Here is a 24,470-nt window from a genome sequence, read left to right on the forward strand (position 1 = left end):
ATGATGTCATTTGCCTGTGGAGATAGAGTATAAAGCGTATTGTGCTTTAAAGAAATTGAATCTTGATATGGATGAAGCTAGTAAGAAAAGGATGCTTCAATTGAATAAACTCGATGAGATTTGACTTCAAGCATATGAGAACAACAAAATGTATAAGGAGAAAGTCAAGAGGTGGCATGATAGAGGTCTAGTGCTCAAATCATTTGTGCGGGGACAACAAGTTCTTTTATTTAACTCTCATCTCTGTCTTTTTCCTGGAAAGTTAAAGTCAAGATGGTCAGGGTCGTTTGTTGTCAAATATATGTTTCCACATGGAGCGGTGGGGATTTTTGAGAATGATCCAGGCCAAGCATTCAAGGTAAATGGATAGTGATTGAAGCATTACTATGGGGAGATGGAAAACCATGAGGTGGTTAGTGTCGTTTTATTGTCCACTTGATCTCAGGATTCTACGTCAAGCTAGCGACGTAAACCAAGCGCTTCTTGGGAGGCAACCCAAGTTTGTTGTACACTAGTCGATAGATGAAGAAGTAAACAAGAAGAAAACCACAAAAAAATTAGAAAAAGAAAAAAATTCAGTGTCAACTACAGAAGCACGGCACGCCCGCGCTGAGAAGCGGGGCGGCCACGCTGAAAGTCCAGTAGCTGTGCGCGCCCGCGGTGGGATGCGGGGCGGCCGCACTGGCTCCCTGTTACTGAGAAAAGAAGGTAAAAAATTGGGAATTTCATTACAAAATCATATTCCAACCAAATTTTCGTCTCCCACCTTCCATATTTTCCTCTCCAAATCAGTTTCAATTACCCCATTACTCCCATTATTCCCAAAATCAATTCCCACTTCTTTTCCAAAACTAATTCCTAATTCCCTATTTATACACACACTTATATACAATCTTCTACATAACTTCTCAATTCTTAAAACTCTAAGTCTCTCTTGCACACATCTTTTTTCTCAAACTTTTTCGAATTCATTGGCACCCGAGAGACAAAGAACTGAAGTTAGCAGCAGCACCACTGATTCTTCAAGTGTTGGCGGTGTGAGGCCCAGGTTTTCTACTCCTGAGGCTGAAGCGGAGTGTACGAGGTTGTTGTCGAAGCCGATAGCGAAGGAGAGAGGATTTCTGCCATCGGGAAAGGATGGTAAGTTGCTTGAGATGATTCTAGAGATGAGTTGGGTCGCTTTTTACGAGGCTCCCGCTGCTGTGCCCATGAGTGTGGTTCACGAGTTTTACACGAATGTGAAGACGGATAAGAATGGTTTATTGTGGTGAGGGGATTAACGGTGGATTACAATGTTGAGGCTATTCATCGGGTGATAAATCAGCCCGAGAGACAGCCGGGTCTGGTTGAATGGGTGACGAAGACCGATTAGGATTTTAACTTGGATTTGATTGTTGCTACATTGTGTGTTCCTGAGACTCATTGGAAGTTCAAGAGGGGCACAGACGAATATGCTACTTTCCCTGCCTCGTGCATGAACATGTATGATCGCGTATACTTGCATGAATATTAGTGCTTGTTTTCGTCCTGACAAGTTTTTGGCGCCGCTGCCGGGGACTCAGTGTTAATTTTTAGTTTATGTGCTTATCATCAGTGGTCGTTAAAGTTCACTGACTCGGATATTGTTACTTACTTGGGTACTTATTGTATTTCAGGTACTCTAGAGAGCGTGTATGCTAACGCGTTCTCGATCTCGTAAGAGAACACTGGATAAAGCGGAGGAAGTAGTTGAAGAAGTTTTTGTTGAAGAAGTTTTTGTTGAGGAGAAAGTTGAAGAAGAAGCTCTAGTCATAATGGGAGATCAAGCAGCGAATCCTAAGGCTTTGATGGACTATTCTAAGCCGAAGAACAATGATATTCAGTCTAACATTATCAGGCCATCCATTGCGGCTAACACCTTTGAAATCAAGTCGAGCATGATTCAGATGATACAAATTCAGTTCAGTTTGGGGGTTCTCCTATAGAAGATCCCAACATGCACATCAGAGATTTTATCGAGATCTGCGACACTTTCAAGTTCAATGGAGTTACTGAAGATGCTATTAAGCTAAGGCTTTTCCCATTCTCTCCGAGGGATAAGGATAAGTGTTGGTTGCATTCTCTACCACCAGGCTCCATTACTACATTGGAGGATCTAGCTCAAAAGTTTCTCACTAAATTCTTCCCTATGGCGAAGAATGCTGCAATCAGAAATGCTCTTACTCAATTTGCGCAACAATATGGAGAATCTTTGTATGAAGATTGGGATCACTACAAAGAGATGCTTAGGAAGTGTCCTCATCATGGGATGCCTGACTGGATGATCATTAACTGCTTTTATAATGGGTTGGGTGCAACTTCTAGACCCATGCTTGATGCAATATTATGATGAGCCTTATGGGCTAAAAGCTACGATGAAGCTTATGAATTAATTGAGCTGATGGCTGCTAATGAATACTAGAACATAACTGAGAGAATGCCTCAAGGCAAAGTAGCAGGAATTCTGGAAGTGGATACAGCTACTGCTATAGCTGCTCAACTTCAGGCTTTGACGATAAAGGTGGATTTTTTGGCAAATTTTGGAGTTAATCAGATCCCTAGTGTCTGTGAGCTTTGTGCTGGTGCGCATGAGACGAAGCAGTGTGCTATTTCTTGTGAATCAGCTCAGTTCGTGAGCAACTTTCAGAGGTCGCAGAAACCAGCTCCAGCCACCTATCATCCCAACAACCGTAATCATCTTAACTTCAGCTGTAGCAATACTCAGAATGCGGTGCATTAGCCTTATCAGCAGTATGCAGCAAAACAATACAACCCTCCTAGTTTTTAATAGCCGCAATACACCAAGAAAACAACCCCAACTTCAGAAGCTACCACAATCTAATGAAAAATCTGAATTGGAGGAGATGAGGCTCATGTGCAAGAGCCAAGCGGTTTATATTAAGACCTTGGAGAATCAAATTGGGCAGATTGCTAATGCCTTACTGAATCGAAAATATGGTGCACTCCCTAGTGACATTGAAGTTCCAGGAAAGAGGGAAGCTAAAGAGCAGGTTAAGGCAATCACATTGAGGTCTGGGAAGTGCAGAAGGAAGCAGAAGTGGAACCAAGGAAGACAAATATTGTCAACACCCCTCCTGAGGGTAATACAGGGGAAATACAGGTCTATCCTCCACCTACTTTTCCTAAGAGGTTGCAGAAGCAAAAGCTGGATAAGCAATTTGCTCAGTTCTTGGAAGTTTTCAAGAAACTTCATATCAACATACCTTTCGCTGAAGCTCTTGAACAAATTCCTAGCTATGCGAAGTTTATGAAAAGTATTCTCTCTCGGAAAGTGAAGCTCGATGACTTAGGGATTGTTGCTCTTACGGAGGAATGCACGGCTGTGCTACAACAGAAGTTGTCTCCGAAGCTTAAAGATCCTGGAACCTTCACTATTCCTTGCACTATAGAAACTTGTCGTTCGACAAGTGTTTATGTGATTTAGGAGTTAGCATCAATCTGATACCTTTTTCTGTCTTCAAGAAGTTGGATTTACCTGATCCAAAGCCTACTTATATGTCCTTGCAGTTGGCCGATCGTTCTATTACATATCTACGAGCCATTGTGGAGGATGTCTTGGTCAAGGTGGAAAAACTCATATTTCCTGCCGACTTTGTAATTCTTGATTTCGAGGAGGATAAGAAGATTCCCATAATCTTGGGAAGACCATTCTTGGCTATGGGCCGAACTTTGATTGATGTGCAGAAGGGTGAGCTCACTATGTGAGTGCTGGATCAGGACGTGACTTTTAATGTGTTCAATGCCATGAAATTCCTACTGATAATGAGGAGTACTTAAAAGTGAAATTGGTCGATTCTGTGGTTACTTTAGAACTTGATCAAATGCTAAGGTCTGATGCCTTAGAGAAGGCCTTGTTGGGGAATTCAGATAGTGAAGATGATGAAGGTGATGAGCAGTTGCAGTTGTTGGTGAGACTGCGTAGCTGTATGAACGGTTACGTGATAACTCAACACGATAACAACACTAGAACAAGACAGGTTAATAATAATACATCTACACAAGAAATAAGGAAGAATGAAGACAAGGCAAATACAAAGAATCAGAAGATTAGAAGAAGGCCTGAAGTCTGTTTACAGGTCACTGAAAGAAGTTCATTAATATGATCATGCCTCAGTAAAGAAGAAAGGTTAAAGACTTTCAGGGTTTCAGAAATGTTAAAGATTCATTATACAAGTGCTACCGGAAGATTTCAGTGTATTTGCATTGATTGATGATAGACAGTGTTCGAAGCATAGGAATCTGAAGAAGTGAAGACAGGGTATAGACAGAGGTTAATGAAGACATTGTCTAAAGTACCATAAAGGATTCCAGTGAAAGTATATTTATTTGTTGACAGTCAGTGTTCGAAGCGATAAAGTTGTTGCAAGCTTAACAATGTAATCAAGTCTATAATACGAAGATCTGAATAAGGGTCAGTCGTCTGTGAACCAGACCAGTTGCACTAGGCGTCAACAGCTCGTGAAAGGAATCTGGATATTATTTATAGAAGAATTGTTAAATTGAGGAACATACTTGGATTGAACATTTATCTGTTAAAGTACGAGAAGAAGTGCGCGGGGTATACAACTAAATAGCTCAGGGGACTGGCGAAACTCAAAGTTTAATTGCTAAATTAAATAAATTTATTTAGTGGATTTTAATATAATTTATTTTATAAACTTAAAATGAATTATCTTATAAACTTTAAATAAGTTTATTTTATAAATCTAATTTAGTTTATTTATATAAGTTATATTTAAGTTTGTTTTATAAATTAATTTAGTTACAATTTAAACTTAAAAAGAAAAAGAAAAAAAAGAGAAAAACAAAAACAAACAAAAAAAGAGAAAAGAAAAACAGAAAACAAAAAGAAAAAGAAAAAGAAAACAAAAAGAAAACAAAAAAAGGGAAAAAGAAAAAATAAAAGAAAGAAAAAGAATAAAGGAAAAAGAAAGTAAACGAAATAAATAAACAAACAAGTTATGTTTGTTTATTTTTGGTTTAGTATAGTAGGAGGTCGCCACAGGCGTTTCCCCCCTCCCCCTGGTCGCCACATGCATGCAAAATGAACTAAATAATAAGAGCTCCTCCCTGTATCCCTTGGTTGGTCGCCTTAGAGGAGTTATAGTTGATCACCACAGAGCTCTCTTCTCTCCTCATCCACACAATTTTATTGGATATTAATACTACACATTTTGCAGCAGAAGTATTCAGCCATTTTTGGGGATTCATTCTGTTCATCTTCTCTCCCAAGAGAGTAGTGAAAATGGCAGCAAAGATTTACAGAGAAGCTCAAGCTTTTTGTATATCCTTTTAACTTCTCACCGGAGTAACGTTATAATACCCGATTTAATTCTCGTATATTCTTAGGGGCATTATAATCATTATCCGGTAATTAAGTCCTTAGACAAATAAAATCTAGATCATTGTATAGGATTTGATTTGTAAATCTTTGTAGAAGCTAGGAACTTTGTTGTTCTTAGATTGTAGTCGGTTAATTTATTTACCGGAGTGTAGCAACACCCCCGAGGATTCATATACGAATATATACTTCCCCGAATATCTTGTGTTCCTCGTTTTATATTACCAAACACTATTCATCTCAAGTACACGGAACTACTAATCGAGCACTAAATCTATATCCGCTAAAGATTCGATGTTACAATCGGTATTTTCGTGTAATATTATTTGTGGATTTGGTATAATATTAAAGCCGAATGAAATATATTCAATGATTGTACGTTTGTGTGAGTGAAAATTTCTGCATTATAAATTTGCTTTATGTAGTATATGATTTTTCAAAGCAAGAGTTTATTTAATTTCTTTATTTTTGATTTATAAGGAATATTCTAAGCCTTGGAAATTTTTTCTTTTAAAAGGTATTTTGTTCACAAATTTTGAAAATGATTTTATAAAGTCTCTAAAAATCTAAGTTATTTTATGGTATAAATTTTATAATTTTTGAACTTGTATTTTATTTTATAAAAATAAATCATTATAAATTTTAGTTGTCATATTTAGAAAATTACAAGAAAGCCCTTGCATGCAAACCACCCTCTCATTCTTTTCAAGGACAAAGAGGACAATTCCAACCCCACTAACTCTTATTTTTCTAGCCAATTTCCTTCTTTACCCTTGCATGCAAAATGAACCAAGTATAAGTGGAGGGATAGTCTTGTCAATTCTCCTTTCCACTCAAATTTTGTCAAATCAAATACCATAAAACAAGCAAAGTGTTCATGATCATTTTCATACTCCACCCACACCTCACTCTCTCCTCCCTCCCTTCTCCCCCCTCTCGGCCCTCCTTCCCCCCTCACTCTCGGCTTTTAGCCGAGAACCACCCCTCCCCATTTTTCTTCATTCCTCAACCAAGCTTCTACTCTTTATACAAGTAAATGTTATTTCTCATACCATGATCATTCATATTTCAAAGAGTTTTGAATAGAAAGTTTAAGTTTTGAAGTTGCATGTTAAGGTTCTAGTTGAAACTCAAAGTACAACCTTGATTCTTGTGAGTTTAGGGTTGTTTTTGAGAGGACTACAAGGAATGGAGAAGTGCCAAGTCTTGAGAGGGAAACTCTTGATGATTAAATGGCCATTCCCATCCATTTCATTCGGCCATGACCATATGGGAGCCGAATGAATGGTCCTTAAGACTATTCTTGTTGCTTAAATCAATTTTTGCATGTTTATGTGATAATGACTTGAATTTTGTGGTGAAAATTTGATTAAACTCTTTGCATGCTAAGTGATCATCTAGGTATAGCTTATGATAGGCTTGCATGTCAATTTTATGATAGAATATATGTAGAAAATGTGTTGTTTTGGTTTGCAAAACCCGAAGATATGCATGCATGTGGATTTCTCTTAGAATGTTGTAAGATTTTGATCATTTGGAAAGATTTTGTTAGTGAGCCTTAATTTCAGTAGGAATAATGTGTTAATATTGATTTATGCTTCTTGTTTCATGGTAATAATTCATGGTTATCTTTTATAAAAATGCATATCTTGTTGTTTCAAAAGCATGAAGATTTGTGATTTGTGGAGTGTAGTTTCTTTTGTTTTGCCATAATTGTACCTTGGGTAAGGATGATCTCTCCCAAGGTTATTTTGAGAATAAGGGAGTTAGTTCAGTAGATTACCATGTTTAAGTCTTGGTTTGAGTATTGGGATGTTGGTAGTTGAGTTTGTGAAGTCAAAACCTTGGAGAAAGGAGAGTTATAGTTTCTGCAGAAAATCAGTTTAGAATCCTGAGGTTTAGAGTGAGTTTTGATCATGTCATTGATGTGCACTTTGAGGCCCAAGCCACCAGAAGTTAGTATTGGGAGTATATAAAAGCTTTTAGGTGTTGGTTGGTGGTTTGCATGTCATTTGGTTAGGTGCACAAGTAGAATAACAAAATCTGTCCAGCAGGGGACAGTTTTGTTGCAACTTAGAAATAGGGAGATTTGACCATGTCATGGGTAGGCCCTCATTAGGCTCTGTTGGGCCTTAGTTAGAGGGAGTGTCAGAGAAGTTTTTCCAACCATAGTTCATAGGATATGAGTTAGAACCATGTGTCACAAGTTAATTCAAGTCAGGGTGTTTTCTGCCCAGAAAAAAACAGAGGAACCTTGGACTTTTAGCTTAGGCCCAAGAAGGCCCAAGCCAGGCCCTTGAGCCACATCAAGTTTTTGAGATGCCCTTAGGTCAGGAGAGTCTTGTGTAAAAGTTTTGAAAGAAAACTTGTAGTTTAAGAGTGTCTAATGCACTCAAGAAACCATAGTTGTCATTCTGAAATTTGCACCAGTGAGCACTTTCACTTATCGCATAGTTTTAGAACACTTAGAAGTGAGTATTAGGTCGACCACCATAGTTGTAAGATAGTATAAGGTCAGTAGAGAAAAAGGCATAAGTGAGGGTCAATAGGTTTTGGATAGTTTAGGAAAGGCACATCGAGTTAGGAAGCCAAAATTAGAAGACCTTGTCTAGTTTAGCGACCAAGTGACTTAAGTTGTGAGTCGAGATCATCCAAGCCTAGTGTTGCATTATGGTATATATGGTGTTATTGGTATTAATATATGATATGTGATTATGTGGCTATGTGTGTACTTTCGTAATTTAAAAGTGAATATAAAATTAGGTGCATATAGGCCTAAGTGCCATCCGTGTTTAATTTCGAGTTGTAAATAGGTTAAGTTAGTGAGAATATATTATAATGAGGATTATTATTTATGTAGGATCTCGAGACGAGGGAAAACTTGCCATAAAGGTCGAGTGAAGCTCCAGTTGCTCCTACCAGTCTGACCAGGCCAACCTTTCTCAAGGCAAATGATTCAACTTGACCTTCGTATTTACTTCTAATAATTCATACATTGCTACAACTATCCCTGTCATTTGATATATTAAATCAAGCGTATCTTACGTTTATCTTTGAATCATATAGAAATGCCATGAACCCTCGAGTACGTATTGCAAGTAGTTCAAAAGTCTTATTCATGATAGTATACTAAACTAATTTGAATGCCATGATAAAGAAAAAGGGTAGTTACCACTCTTAGTTGATTCTCTTGATTAACATGCTGATGATTCCTAAGTATTGATATCTCATCCTGATACTTAAACCCATATAGAACCTTACCTTGATACCTGAAAGTTAGATATTTATCAAAGTTGTTCCTAATTGATTGATACCCCTCTTTCTTATCCTAAAGCTTGTCAATTCTGATATATCCTGAGCTAAAAATCATATCTTCATACCTTAACACCCTTAGTATTCATGAAGCTTACATCCTTGAAGATCCAGCACTTGAACCTTGATGAGAAACCATTGCTTTAAGCCCAATTTGGCATTTCCCTTCATGATATCCAATAGCCTCACTAAATTCCCTTGTCCAAACTTTGATATATGAAAACCATTCAGTTACTTTAATAGAGTATAGTTTTGTGAATCGTGGCCCAGAGATTTAATACCATATTTCCCGTATTTCGAGTTGATATATAATCCCTTAATAAAGATGTTTACTGTAAAAAGAGATTTTGTCTTAATTCGGCATCAGTTTTTTTTTGAAATGAATAAAATGTGGGTTTTCAGTCCCAAAGGGGGATAAATGTTTTCTTTGAATGGTGGATCTGGACTGAGACCCGAGTCCTTTCCACACTTATATTAGGCTTAAAAGTTGCCTAGGGATTCCCATTAATGTTTTAGAACCCAGCGAGGTTCGGGATTACTTCGCGGCTGATCACCGGCTGTAATCTGTAGCGTCCTAAAATGATTTTGATTAAGACATGATTTTTGAAATTTGTTTTGATACAAGTAAAAATGATGCCATTACCCAATGTTTTATCTCTCGTTATCTCAGATTATGTCTTCCCATTGACATTCTTTAATTTATATCTCGATTTATGTTTTGTATCGTACTGTTAGCACTTGTTGAGCATTTGGCTCACTTCTTGCTTTACCCTGATATTACAGCTAGCAGCTATGGTTAGATTCAAGCAGACTGCCCGTAAGACCTGTGATGCTGATGCTTATGTTCGAGCTCAGGTAGAATAAGTAATAATAGTTGTGTGAGGACTCGGTATTTAAAATCAGATGTAATATTTGGTAGTGTTGGGCTGTTCCAAACCCTAAACTGTAAGATCTTGGAGTTGGTTGTGTATTCTTCTTTTAAAAATATTGTAATAGTTATATTTAATTTGCTGTTTAAGTTGGGGGCGTGACAGGTTTTGGTATCAGAGCTACGGTTTAGAGTCCCTGGACAGCCCAAATAGGTTATAGGATATGTGTGTAAGTTATAGATAATATGCGAGAGAGTAAGATAAGTAAATTTATTATTAATACTCCTCTTATTGGTTGTCAGCAAAGGGCGCATTCCTCGTCATCCTCTGGGTCGGACGACACTATTGCTTTCACAGTGTATGCTGAGTTGAGGCGCGAGTTCGACATGCTTCAGGGCAAGTACGACTGACTGATAGACCGACTGAAAAATGTGTATCCGGACAGCCGAAACTGCGAAGGGAAGCCCAAGGAGCAGATGACTGCGAGACTTGAGACCTTGGTTCAGTACGTCAACACTAAGCTTGAGGAGATGCCAACGCACCGGGACCGCACCAGCTGGTATGTCATTCAGATGGTGGCGGATGAGCTCCAGAGCATTGTGAAGACGCTTCGAGAGGAAAAGACTACCAAGCCCCGTTCAGATGGAGTGGAGCCTTATTTCTTTCCATTTACCTTTCATGTTGTTGTACTATCAGACTCTGTGGAATCCCCAGTTGTTTCCGTTGTTTCCTTTAAATAAGCCTGTTATTCCTAGATCAGACCTTGTCCTAATCCTATGTATTGTGACCTTTAAAATTTCAATAATTATGTGCTATTGTTCCATTTGCTCTCAACTGTTATTTTACATTTTTATCATCATATCTGCTTAATTTGGAAACTTGACCCCATATGTAAATGAGAATGCCATGCGATACCCTCGAATCATTTTATCATTCATATCTGTTTTGACACAACTCTTATTTCAGGATCATGCCTCCCAAAAAAAAGAACCCAACAACCACATCCACCACAGACCCAAACATTCTTCGATTACTGGAAACCTTGCAACAGCAGACCAATGCTATAGCTCAACAACAACTAACTCTTGAACAATGAATTGAAAACCAAGATAACCGTGAGCCACACCAACCACCTGAACCACCAGTACCACCTAGACAAATTGTCACTTTCAAGGCTTTTCAGAATGTGAATCCACCTGCATTTCATGATACCACTGATCCAGTGATAGCTAACACATGGATCAAGGAGATGGAAAGGGCTTTTGAGTTGGTACAGTTAGGAGACGATCAGAAGACGCCGTATACTAGTTACTTCTTGAAGGGAGAAGTCATCTATTGGTGGGAATCAGTAAAAGCTATGGAAGTCACTCAGCAGGTTTCTTGGGAGAGATTTAAGAAGTTATTTCTGGACAAGTATTACCCTAAGTACATGCAGAATTAGATGGAGCTTAAATTTCTTGAGTTGAAGCAAGGGAACATGACTGTATTGGAGTATGAGAAGAAGTTCACTGAGTTGTCAAGGTTTGTGATGAAGTATACCAGCACTGAGGAGGAAAAAGCAAAGAAATTTCAGCAAGGATTGGAGCCTTGGATCAGAGATAGAGTGGCTATGTTTGAGCTTGAAATTTATGCGGGAGTAGTATAGAAAGCTACTCTGATTGAGAATAATGGGATGTAGTCAAGGAAGGAGAGGGATAACAAGAAGAGGAAGGTTCCATTTTATGGAGAAAAGTCTGAAGTGGGAAGTTCACAAGATCGGAATGTAAAGATGATCGGATTCCAGAAGGGCGGAAATTTTCAAAAGAAAGGAAATTTGGGTAAAAGGCAAGAATCGAAGGGGAACAATCAGGCAAGCCAAGGGCAAGTTAGAGAAAACAGGTTCCAGAGGCCAGAATGCAAGCACTGCGGAAGAAGGCACCCCGGAGTGTGTAATAAGCAGAGCATGACATGTTATAGGTGCAATCAGAATGGACATTTGGCAAATGAGTGCAAGATGCCGAAGCCAGGAGTTACGTGTTAAAAGTGTGGGAAGACTGGACACATAGCTAGGGAGTGCAAGGCAACCGGACCAGTCAAAGCTTTAATGAACGTGGCAAGTACCAGTGGAAGCGTGCCAGCTGAGGTATTGGCATTACCTCCACCACCCGCACCAACCCCGCAAGCAACAGCAAGGACATTTGATCTGAAGATGAAGGATGCTGTTCAGAATTCTGAGGTGATAACAGGTACACTTTTACTCAATAATGTCAAAGCTAAAATATTGATTGATTCGGGAGCAACAAGATCTTTCATATCAGAATCTTTTGTTGATAAGCTTCAATGTGAGAAAATGATTATGAGTGAGGTAGTAAATGTGGTAATTGCGAACCAAGAGAAGATTCCTGTGAATCAATTTTGTCCAAAGTGTGAGATTGATATTTCGGGGTATAAGTTTTCAGCCGACTTGATACTCTTCAAGTTGGGAGAGTTTGATATAATATTAGGAATGGATTGGTTAGGAGAGAATAGCGCTCAGATTAATTGTAAGACCAAGAAAGTGTATTTAAAGACAAAGAGTGGAGAGAAGGTAGTATTTAAGGGGCAGAGGCAAGAGCAACTATTTCTTACAATTGTTCAGGCTAAGAAGCTACTTAGAAAAGGTTGTGAGTCGTTCCTAGCTTATGTAGTAGATTCGGAAAAAGGCAGCCCCAGCATTGAAGAAATCCATGTAGTTAACGAGTTCCCGGATGTGTTTCCCGATGAACTACCAGGCTTACCACCAGATCGACAAATCGAGTTCGAGATCAACCTTGCTCCAGGTACGAAACCAGTTTCAAAGGCCCCATTTAGGATGGCACCAGCAGAAATGAAAGAGTTGGTGAGCCAGCTGCAAGAATTGTTGGATAAAGGAGTGATACGACCAAGTACGTCGCCATGGGGAGTACCTGTTCTGTTTGTAAAGAAGAAAGATGGGAGTATGCGACTATGCATAGATTATCGGGAGTTGAATAAGGTAACGATCAAGAACCGCTACCCGCTACCAAGAATAGATGACCTTTTTGACCAGTTGAAGGGAGCAAAATGCTTTTCGAAGATTGACTTGAGATCGGGATACCATCAATTAGCGATCAAAGAAGAAGATATTCCCAAGACCGCATTCAGGACCAGATATGGGCATTATGAATTCCTAGTAATTCCGTTTGGACTGACCAATGCTCCGGCCGCATTTATGGATCTGATGAATCGAGTATTTAAGAAGTATTTGGACAAATTTGTCGTGGTATTCATTGATGACATCCTTATTTATTCTAAGTCGGAAGAAGAACATAAGCAGCACCTCTGGATAGCATTGGAGATACTTCGGCAAGAGAAGTTGTATGCCAAGTTTACCAAATGTAAGTTTTGGTTAAAGAAAGTTCAATTTTTGGGGCATGTCATTGGAAATGAAGGAGTTAAAGTGGATCCGGCAAAGATTAAGGCAGTTATTAGTTGGGAGAGGCCAAAGACTCCTACGGAAGTATGAAGTTTTCTAGGATTGGCAGGATACTACAGAAGGTTTGTCAAGGATTTTTCGAAAATCGCCACGCCATTGACCAAGTTAACCAGAAAGAATCAAAAGTTTGGATGGAGTGCAGAATGTGAGGATAGCTTTTAAGAGTTGAAGCAGAAGTTGGTAACAGCTCCGGTGTTGGTACTTCCAGACGATCAAGGGAACTTTGTAATTTTCAGTGACGCTTCACATAAGGGTTTGGGTTGTGTGTTGATGCAACACAATAAAGTGATCGCTTATGCGTCAAGACAGTTGAAACCGCATGAGTTAAAGTACCCGACGCATGACTTGGAACTAGCCGCCATAGTGTTCGCACTTAAGATTTGGAGACATTACCTCTACGGAGAGAAGTGTGAAATCTACACGGATCACAAGAGTTTAAAGTACATTTTTACTCAGAAAGAGCTCAATATGAGGCAGAGGAGATGGCTGGAATTGATCAAGGACTATGACTGTTCGATAAATTACCATCCTGGAAAGGCGAATGTAGTGGCCGATGCTCTGAGTAGGAAGGAGAGACTGAATATGATGATAACATCAAAAGAGTTAGCTGAAGAAATCGAGAGATTTGAACTGGAACTTTGTGCTTGCGGAAAAGTTGAGGAAGTTTGTCGTGCAATGACCTTTCAGCCAACACTAGTAGAAAAGATAAAGAAATGTCAAGAAGAAGTAATGGAGAAAGAGAAGAATCAGTTATCTGGAGAGGAGATTAATACTCGAAGGGATGAGCAAGGGATACTAAGGTTCTCTTCCAGAATATGGATTCCTCATGTACCTGAATTAAAGAATGAGATCCTCCATCAAGCCCACAATTTAAAATTTTCAATCCACCCGGGAAGCACCAAGATGTATCGAGACTTAAAGAAGAACTTTTGGTGGCCAAATATGAAGCGAGACGTGGCAGAATGGGTTGCAAAGTGCTATACTTGTCAGAAAGTGAAGGCAGAAGATCAACGACCAAGCGGATTAATTCAGCCCCTGAAGATTCCAGAATGGAAATGGGAAAATATCACTATGGACTTTATAGTAAGACTACCGCAAATGAAATCCGGACATGACACAATATGGGTTATAATTGATCGTCTTACGAAGTCGGCGCATTTCCTTCCAATAAACGAGAAGTCGTCACTAGACAAGTTGGTTCATCTGTATGTGCGCGAAATCGTACTGAGGCATGGAGTACCCGTATCAATAGTTTCAGACAGAGATCCACGATTTAACTCGAGATTCTGGAAGCAATTTCAGGAATGTCTTGGCACGAAGTTGAATATAAGCACGGCGTACCACCCGCAGACTGATGGCCAGAGTGAAAGGACAATTCAAATAATTGAAGACATGTTGCGCAGTTATGCAATCGATTTTGCAGGAAGTTGGGACGACCATTTGCCGTTGATTGAATTCTCTTACAACAACAGCTATCATTCCAGTATTGGCATGCCACCATACGAAGCTTTGTACGGGCGAAAATATAGATCACCAATAAGTTGGGATGAAGTAGGAGAAGGAAGAATTCTTGGCTCGGAATTGGTACAACAGTTGCATGACTCAGTCAAGTTAATTCAGAAAAAGTTGCTTGCTGCTCAAGATAGACAGAGGAAGTATGCGGATCCAGCGTGTAAGGATGTTCAATTCCAAATTGGCGAAGCTGTGTTGCTGAAGGTGTCACCTAGAAAAGGGTTGATGAGATTTGGCAAGAAAGGGAAGCTAGCACCTAGATACATAGGTCCTTTTGAGATTTTGAGTCAAGTGGGAAAGGTGGCCTACGAGTTGGCCTTACCACCTCAGTATCAACATGTGCATAATGTGTTCCATGTGTCGTTGCTTAAGAAGTAAAATCCTGACGCTAGCCATGTGATAGAATATGAACCTATAAAAATTCAGGCAGACCTGTCATTTGTGGAGCAACCGGTTAAAATACTCGACTGGCAAGAGAAAAGCCTTAGAAATAAGTCAGTAAAGTTAGTAAAAGTGCTTTGGAGGAACCATAAGGTCGAAGAATCGACTTGGGAGTTAGAGTCTGTTATGCATTCCCGGTATCCTCATCTGTTCTCTTAGATTCTGGGGACAGAATCCCTTTAGGGGGAGAGGATGTTACAACCGGTATTTTCGTGTAATATTATTTGTGGATTTGGTATAATATTAAAGCCGAATGAAATATATTCAATGATTGTACGTTTGTGTGAGTGAAAATTTCTGTATTATAAATTTGCTTTATGTAGTATATGATTTTTCAAAGCAAGAGTTTATTTAATTTCTTTATTTTTGATTTATAAGGAATATTCTAAGCCTTGGAAAAATTTTCTTTTAAAAGGTATTTTGTTCACAAATTTTGAAAATGATTTTATAAAGTCTCTAAAAATCCAAGTTATTTTATGGTATAAATTTTATAATTTTTGAACTTGTATTTTATTTTATAAAAATAAATCATTATAAATTTTAGTTGTCATATTTAGCAAATTACAAGAAAGCCCTTGCATGCAAACCACCCTCTCATTCTTTTCAAGGATAAAGAGGACAATTCCAACCCCACTAACTCTTATTTTTCTAGCCAATTTCCTTCTTTACCCTTGCATGCAAAATGAACCAAGTATAAGTGGAGGGATAGTCTTGTCAATTCTCCTTTCCACTCAAATTTTGTAAAATCAAATACCATAAAACAAGCAAAGTGTCATGATCATTTTCATACTCCACCCACACCTCACTGTCTCTTCCCTCCCTTCTCCCTCCTCTCGGCCCTCCTTCCCCCCTCACTCTCGGCTTTTAGCCGAGAACCACCCCTCCCCATTTTTCTTCATTCCTCAACCAAGTTTCTACTCTTTATACAAGTAAATGTTATTTCCCATACCATGATCATTCATATTTCAAAGAGTTTTGAATAGAAAGTTTAAGTTTTGAAGTTGCATGTTAAGGTTCTAGTTGAAACTCAAAGTACAACCTTGATTCTTGTGAGTTTAGGGTTGTTTTTGAGAGGACTACAAGGAATGGAGAAGTGCCAAGTCTTGAGAGGGAAACTCTTGATGATTAAATGGCCATTCCCATCCATTTCATTCGGCCATGACCATATGGGAGCCGAATGAATGGTCCTTAAGACTATTCTTGTTGCTTAAATCAATTTTTGCATGCTTATGTGACAATGACTTGAATTTTGTGGTGAAAATTTGATAAAACTCTTTGCATGCTAAGTGATCATCTAGGTATAGCTTATGCTAGGCTTGCATGTCAATTTTATGATAAAATATATGTAGAAAATGTGTTGTTTTGGTTTGCAAAACCCGAAGACATGCATGCATAAGGATTTCTCTTAGAATGTTGTAAGATTTTGATCATTTGGAAAGATTTTGTTAGTGAGCCTTAATTTCAGTAGGAATAATGTGTTAATATTGATTTATGCTTCTTGTTGCGTGGTAATAATTCATGGTTATCTTTTATAAAAATCTATATCTTGTTATTTCAAAAGCATGAAGATTTGTGATTTGTGAAGTGTAGTTTCTTTTGTTTTGCCATAATTGTACCTTAGGTAAGGATGACCTCACCCAAGGTTATTTTGAGAATAAGGGAGTTAGTTCAGTAGATTACCATGTTTAAGTCTTGGTTTGAGTATTGGGATGTTGGTAGTTGAGTTTGTCAAGTCAAAACCTTGGAGAAAGGAGAGTTATAGTTTCTGCAGAAAATCAGTTTAGAACCCGGAGGTTTAGAGTGAGTTTTGATCATGTCATTGATGTGCACTTTGAGGCCCAAGCCACCAGAAATTAGTATTGGGAGTATATAAAAGGTTTTAGGTGTTGGTTGGAGGTTTGCATGTCATTTGGTTAGGTGCACAAGTAGAATAACAAAATCTGTCCAGCAGGGGACAGTTTTGTTGCAACTTAGAAATAGGGAGATTTGACCATGTCATGGGTAGGCCCTCATTAGGCCCTGTTGGGCCTTATTTAGAGGGAGTGTCAGAGAAGTTTTTCCAACCAAAGTTCATAGGATATGAGTTAGAACCATGTGTCACAAGTTAATTTAACTCAGGGCGTTTTCTGCCCAGAAAAAAACAGGGGAACCTTGGACTTTTAGCTTAGGCCCAAGAAGGCCCAAGCCAGGCCCTTGAGCCACATCAAGTTTGTGAGATGCCCTTAGGTCAGGAGAGTCTTGTGTAAAAGTTTTGAAGGAAAACTTGTAGTTTATGAGTGTCTAATGTACTCAAGAAACCATAGTTGTCATTCTGAAATTTGCACCAGTGAGCACTTTCACTTATCGCATAGTTTTAGAACACTTAGAAGTGAGTATTAGGTCGACCACCATAGTTGTAAGATAGTATAAGGTCAGTAGAGAAAAAGGCACAAGTGAGGGTCAATAGGTTTTGGATAGTTTAGGAAAGGCACATCGAGTTAGGAAGCCAAAATTAGAAGACCTTGTCTAGTTTAGCGACCAAGTGACTTAAGTTGTGAGTCGAGATCATCCAAGCCTAGTGTTGAATTATGGTATATATGGTGTTATTGGTATTAATATATGATATGTGATTATGTGGCTATGTGTGTACTTTCGTAATTTAAAAGTGAATATAAAATTAGGTGCATATAGGTCTAAGTGCCATCCGTGTTTAATTTCGGGTTGTAAATAGATTAAGTTAGTGAGAATATATTATAATGAGGATTATTATTTATGTAGGATCTCGAGATGAGGGAAAACTTGCCATAAAGGTCGAGTGAAGCTCCAGTTGCTCCTACCAGTCAGACCAGACCAGCCTTTCTCAAGGCAAGTGATTCAACTTGACCTCCGTATTTACTGCTAATAATTCATACATTGCTACAACCATCCCTGTCATTTGATATATTAAATCAAGCGTATCTTACGTTTATCTTTGAATCATATAGAAATGCCATGAACCCTCGAGTACGTATTGCAAGTAGTTCAAAAGTCTTATTCATGATAGTATACTAAACTAATTTGAATGCCATGATAAAGGAAAGGGTAGTTACCACTCTTAGTTGATTCTCTTGATTAACATGCTGATGATTCCTAAGTATTGATATCTCATCCTGATACTTGAACCCATATAGAACCTTACCTTGATACCTGAAAGTCAGATATTTATCAAAGTTGTCCCTAATTGATTGATACCCCTCTTTCTTATCCTAAAGCTTGTCAATTCTAATATATCCTGAGCTAAAAATCATATCTTCATACCTTAACACCCTTAGTATTCATGAAGCTTACATCCTTGAAGATCCAGCACTTGAACCTTGATGAGAAACCATTGCTTTAAGCCCAATTTGGCATTTCCCTTCATGATATCCAATAGCCTCACTAAATTCCCTTGTCCAAACTTTGATATATGAAAACCATTCAGTTACTTTAATAGAGTATAGTTTTATGAATCGTGGCCCAGAGATTTAATACCATATTTCCCGTATTTCGAGTTGTTATATAATCCCTTAATAAAGATGTTTACTGTAAAAAGAGATTTTGTCTTAATTTGGCATCAGTTTTTTTTTGAAATGAATAAAATGTGGGTTTTCAGTCCCAAAGGGGGATAAATGTTTTCTTTGAATGGTGGATCTGGACTGAGACGCGAGTCCTTTCCACACTTATATTAGGCTTAAAAGTTGCCTATGGATTCCCATTAATGTTTTAGAACCCAGCGAGGTTCGGGCTTACTTCGCGGCTGATCATCGGCTGTAATCCGTAGCGTCCTAAAATGATTTTAATTAAGACATGATTTTTGAAATTTGTTTTGATACAAGTAAAGATGACGCCATTACCCAATGTTTTATCTCTCGTTATCTCAGATTATGTCTTCCCATTGACATTCTTTAATTTATATCTCGATTTATGTTTTATATCGTACTGTTAGCACTTGTTGAGCATTTGGCTCACTTCTTGCTTTACCCTGATATTACAGCTAGCAGCTATGGTTAGATTCAAGCAGACTGGCCGTAAGACCTGTGATGTTGATGCTTATGTTCGAGCTCAGGTAGAATAAGTAATAATAGTTGTGTGAGGACTCGGTATTTAAAATCAGATGTAATAGTTGGTAGTGTTGGGCTGTTCCAAACCCTAAACTGTAAGATCTTGGAGTTGGTTGTGTATTCTTCTTTTAAAAATGTTGTAATAGTTATATTTAATTTGCTGTTTAAGTTGGGGGCGTGAGATTCGAAAGAATTTTTAATTTAGTGATTATCTTATTCAACCCCCCTTCTACGATAATTCGGGACCTAACAATTGGTATCAGAGATGACTGATTGATATACAAATCTTGATCCTTAAATAAATTTATTTTATTACTTTTTCATTTACATAAATTTATTTTATAAATTTGATTTAGAAAATTTATTTTATAAATTTAATTTAAATAAGTTTACTGTATGAACTTAATTTAAATAATTTTTTTATAAATTTACCTAAATTAATTTACTACTTAAATTTTAGTAAATAAATATTTCTAACTTAAATTTATTTTCCCCTCGATTTATTATTTTTCTAGCTGCCAGTTTCTTATTGTTGGCTGCCATATTTAGTAAACAAAGATGTTTAGTTGTTTTGTTTCTGAGATTCATTTGGCAGCTAAATAGGAGAACATGAGTGTACATCCAAGACTACACGTGCGGCAATTTGTTTAAACGGACGAAGCCACGTGCGGATTGTTTTATTGTATTTAAGTACTACTACAAGTCTCCTGGTGTCGCCACAGATAAATTGTTTGTTCCGTCCTTGCACTCTACTAGTCGCCACACTAGCTTATAAAAAGAAAATTTTTAAGGCACTGTAACAGAGACAACATGTGACTGATCTCCATAGAAGAGTCGCCACATACACAAAGACGACGCACAGTACAGACTCTATTGCGACCTGTGCTCCCTGTAGAAAACTGGGTCACTTAAATATTTTTTGTTGCCCCTAATTTCTCTTTTCTGATTTATTTATTTTTTTCTATAAAATTTAAATTTCTTTAATTTAATTTTTTCTTAGATGATAATTTACGTTTTATTTAATTTTTAAGAAAATTCGAAATTCTTGAAAATTAGATTTTACATAAATATTTATTTTTGATTAATTTATTTTTTAAGAAAATTAAAAATATTGGAAATTTAAATTTCTCTTAATTATTAAATTACGGGTACTCAAAGGATTGGTAGACTCAGGATTCCTCCGGGCTTTTAAAGTGGATTTTAATCTTTTGAAGAAAACGAAGACCATGTGCTATTCAGACGAAAAATTCCCGAACACGGAAATTATGGATAATGGTTTTCTTACTCCGATGGAACCGATTTCAAGACCTACAGATGAAAATTGTGGATCTTCCTCAAAGGATTACTCCATAGGATACCATTGGATTTTCAGACGCAGTAAATGAATGAAATTTCTACGGGTACAATTTTTCTCGGAGATTTTAAGAAAACTCTATGATTCCAGATTATACAGTCACACAGTTGTTTGTACTAATGCTATATTTATCCGGGAATTAATGAGATCATACATGAAGGAATTATGGAGGTTAGAGAGAATAGTGGGGACAAACAAATATCTCAGTTACATGCAGTATAGTTGGAACCTCAAGACAGAATGTAAGAGTTACTGATTGCTGAATCAGAAGAAACTCAGGTAGAAGTACTTGAGGGACTGGACGTAAGGGTAGTGTTTCACATTTCAGGGAAGTTCAGTCGAATCAGATTCACAATCAGATTCACAAGGAGCACTTATGCTATATCCAAGGATCAAGCCTATCTATTTCGAAGCAGAGATTCTTACAGATTCAGTTCAAGAGGTGATTACAAGACTGAGATTGGAACATAAACAAGATTTGATAGCTACAGTTATGACAAGATATATGTGTCAAGTAACTATCAGGGGTTTTGCTTCGACATAATAAGAAGCTTGATAAACAAGGATGAGTAAGGATTCAGTTGAAGAGTTAAGACAAAGGTGGAATGTTTTCTTAGGGAAGCAGCCAATCAAAACTTATAGCGCATGGGAAAGATTTGGGATGGATCAGATGACGAGAATCATGAATATCTTGCTTTCATATCAATCTCTGAAGATGATCCAACTCACATATCTCAGGTTTAAATTTCTTGAACCACTGTAATATTTTGTTTTCAATATTCAATGCATGATAAGATCTTAGTGTTTAAATGTTTAACACTCGCACAAGCACGAGGGCATCACACATAGATAATGTTGAACTAGTACACTAGATTATTTTTCTGGTAACTGGGACTGATGTTTAACTTGTGCATGTTACATTAGATGATCTTAAATAATTGTTTGAATATTTGTTGAACATGATTAACTGCTTTAGTGAGGTATATGTTTTTCCAGCATATAAGACCTTTGTTTATGCATACTCTCTATATCCTATTACAATATGATTTATCCATTTAATCTGAATTGTTGGTTAAGATGTATTAATTTATAATTGGATTGAGATAGCTAGATGAGATTTATCAACAAGATTGGACTAGATAGAATTAGTGATTTATTTGTTAATTCTGTTTGTTCCATATCATGCCTGTCTTGCTTAATTCTTATTTGTAATGTTTCTGAATGAATGTCATATATTCTTAATACAATGCTTGCTTATTTTTATGCCATGAATGCATCTCTTAGTGCGTGCATTAATTATAGAAGAACCATGTTTAGGATTACAATAGGGCAAAGACTGCTAGTCCTTCTTATGTAAGGTTGGAACCAATTTTCCCCTAGCCTAGAGACAAATTTGTCAAGGGTATTAAAATGGAGAAAATGGTCAGTCAAAGATAAGAATTAGCATGATAAGGTTGCAGCTGTTGTTATCTCTGTTTTAGTAAAATCTCTAATCCAACTGGATTCGATCTGATAAGTTGGGTACCAAGACCTGTTAATCCATTTGTGAGTGCAGGACATAATAGGTCAATTGATTCTTATATATTCTTGGTAATTCATACTCAAGGCATATGATCAAAGAAAGAGCCTTACAATCAAATGTGATTGACAAAAGCTATTTTGTCAATAATCTTTGAAGATGACAATAAAGGTTTTCATTACGGGACAAGCTATACAGAAAATGGATGTCATCATAAACTCAACAATTGTTATCACTGATAACAACTAATTATTGGAGTCATTGATAATAGTTAAAGCAACTTCCTTGATGGAGAATCAAAGCACAAATCCTCTTATCAGACAGTTCTGCATCAAAGGACAAAATGTCAAATCAAAGAAGGATTAGTGTCTCATCTGAAGCAGGAAGGTTGAGAAGCTTGCTCTTCTTAGAGTAAGAAAAGGATATGCTTGTGGCTAGACTGGAATCTCAGGAAAGGTAAAGTCAATGGTTTCTACCATAAAGCTTCATCAGAAAAAAGTTTAGCTATGGCAATAGAAGCTCTCACCCTTGAACTAAAAGAGATATGTCCTAAGTCCAATCATGTATGAGGATTTAGGAATAACTTTTATGTAATTTGTTTTGATTTCATTGATATTAATAAAAGACTTGTTTTTTTATTGCGGGCTCTATCTATTTAAATGTTTAAATAAGATATACCACAGTTTAGAGTAAAGCTTTTTATGGATTGTGATGAGATCATAATAATGAGACCTAAAAGATGATAACTCTAAACTTAAATAGTTCCTGGTCGTAGGATTACTAACTGGTAATTAATAATCGGCAAAGATCGGTACATACTATGCTTGCTTCATTATGAAGGATGTCTGTTCTCATAGACATTTGTGTGGTGACACTATAGCTAGTATGTAGGTGCTTATTATAGAATAAGTTCACTGAACATGACTCACACAGCTGAACAACTGATGGAGTTCACTCACGTGTCAGCAGTTATTCACATAGTGATAGTTGTACAAGTATCCTTAGACTTGAGGTCATCATAGTCATCTTGTGTACACTGAACTATGCTTTGGTTTAGTTCTTAGTCTCAAGGGACAATTATAAGGGCTCTACTGGGTATAGGAATTTGTACACAAAGATAGTGTATGATCAATAAAGGATCTACCCCTTCCAGTGAAGGAAGAGAATGTTCAATGCTGATCCACTTATGCTAATTCAGGAATCTCTGGCCAGAGTGAATGAAATTAGAAAGGAGTTTCTAATTTATATTAAATAGAACTAAGCATAGTGAATGGGAAAGCAAGTGATTAAATAAGATAGGCTTGACACAAGTTCCATGCCTTGTATTTAATCGTGACATTGCAGGGTAGAATGAATTGATTGTACGGTAACTACTCACTGAATAGGTTCTTGGTATTCTAAGCAGTGAATTCGTATTATCCGGATAGTCGCGATATGCTGAGAAGTATGCCTCACGATGTAGAATAAATATGATTAATTAATTAATCATATTTAATGAATTAGAGAATTTATATAAATAATGATAAAATAGTTTTATTATTATTTATTTCTACTACCGGCTTAATATTGAACCTACAGGGTCACACCATAAAAGAGAATGATTTAATGGTGGAGGAATTAATTAATAATGGCTGATAATTATTTATTTATAAAATAAATAATTAATTGGCAAATTTAATAATTGATTAAATGAAATTTAATTGATTATAAATTAATTAAGAAAAGGTTCTTGATATTATTAATTAAGAATTTAATTTTTGGAAATTAAATCAAGTGAGAGAATTATTTCTAAAGAGTTTAGAAAAAGGATTAATAATTAAAAGGTATTTTAATTATTAGTGAGAATAATAAAGGGTTAATAATAATAATATTTTATGGGAAAATTTTCAGCTGAAAATTTTGCCTATAAATATACTATTATAGACCCTATTTTTGCCTCAACCAAAAAGATTTACAAAACCCTAATTCTCTCCATCTCCTCCTCCTTCATTACATTGTTTTCTTGGTGGATACCGCTGGAGTGCTTCACACTTGAGGAGCAGCTGCTAAAAATCTCCGTTCATCATTTTTGGATCGCCATTAAAGACCTCCATTTTTCCATTAACGTAAAGCTTCTTAAGGTAAACATACTGAACTATGAATTAAATATTATTTTTCGCATGGATGCTGTGGAGGGTTTCGGTTTTTTTTAAGATTTAAATTTATGTTTTCGCTGCGTTTATGTGCTAAAAACCTTTCAATGGCATCAGAGCTACTTGCGAAAAGTTTTTAATTCATTTATGTGTTTAACTGTTTTCGATATATGAGCATGTACGTGATTCACCATGATTTGATGTTGATATAATATGATTATATATGTATGGTTTTGAATATATGATATTCATGTGAGTTGTATAATCATAAGATGATTATGTAATCTGTATATATACTGATATATACATGATTTATATTTGTTCTAATTAGGAGAATCATATTAGATACGGATTCTGAATTGGTTGCTACAGATTTGCTGAAATCTGGGTCTGGTGTCCGATTTACGCAAACGAATACCCT

The 24,470-nt window shown here is 37.0% G+C and overlaps 1 non-coding gene across 1 annotated transcript; it reads right to left on the minus strand.

Annotated features, from left to right (window-relative positions):
* Positions 1–2,182: 2,182 nt before the first annotated feature.
* Positions 2,183–2,289, minus strand: LOC141721920 (small nucleolar RNA R71). Its single transcript, XR_012574961.1, has one exon. It is a non-coding gene; the product is annotated as a small nucleolar RNA R71 (small nucleolar RNA).
* Between the last annotated feature and the right edge of the window lie 22,181 nt (positions 2,290–24,470).

Source organism: Apium graveolens, chromosome 4, assembly GCF_009905375.1.
Source record: "Apium graveolens cultivar Ventura chromosome 4, ASM990537v1, whole genome shotgun sequence".
In the NCBI taxonomy this organism is placed as follows: domain Eukaryota; kingdom Viridiplantae; phylum Streptophyta; class Magnoliopsida; order Apiales; family Apiaceae; genus Apium; species Apium graveolens.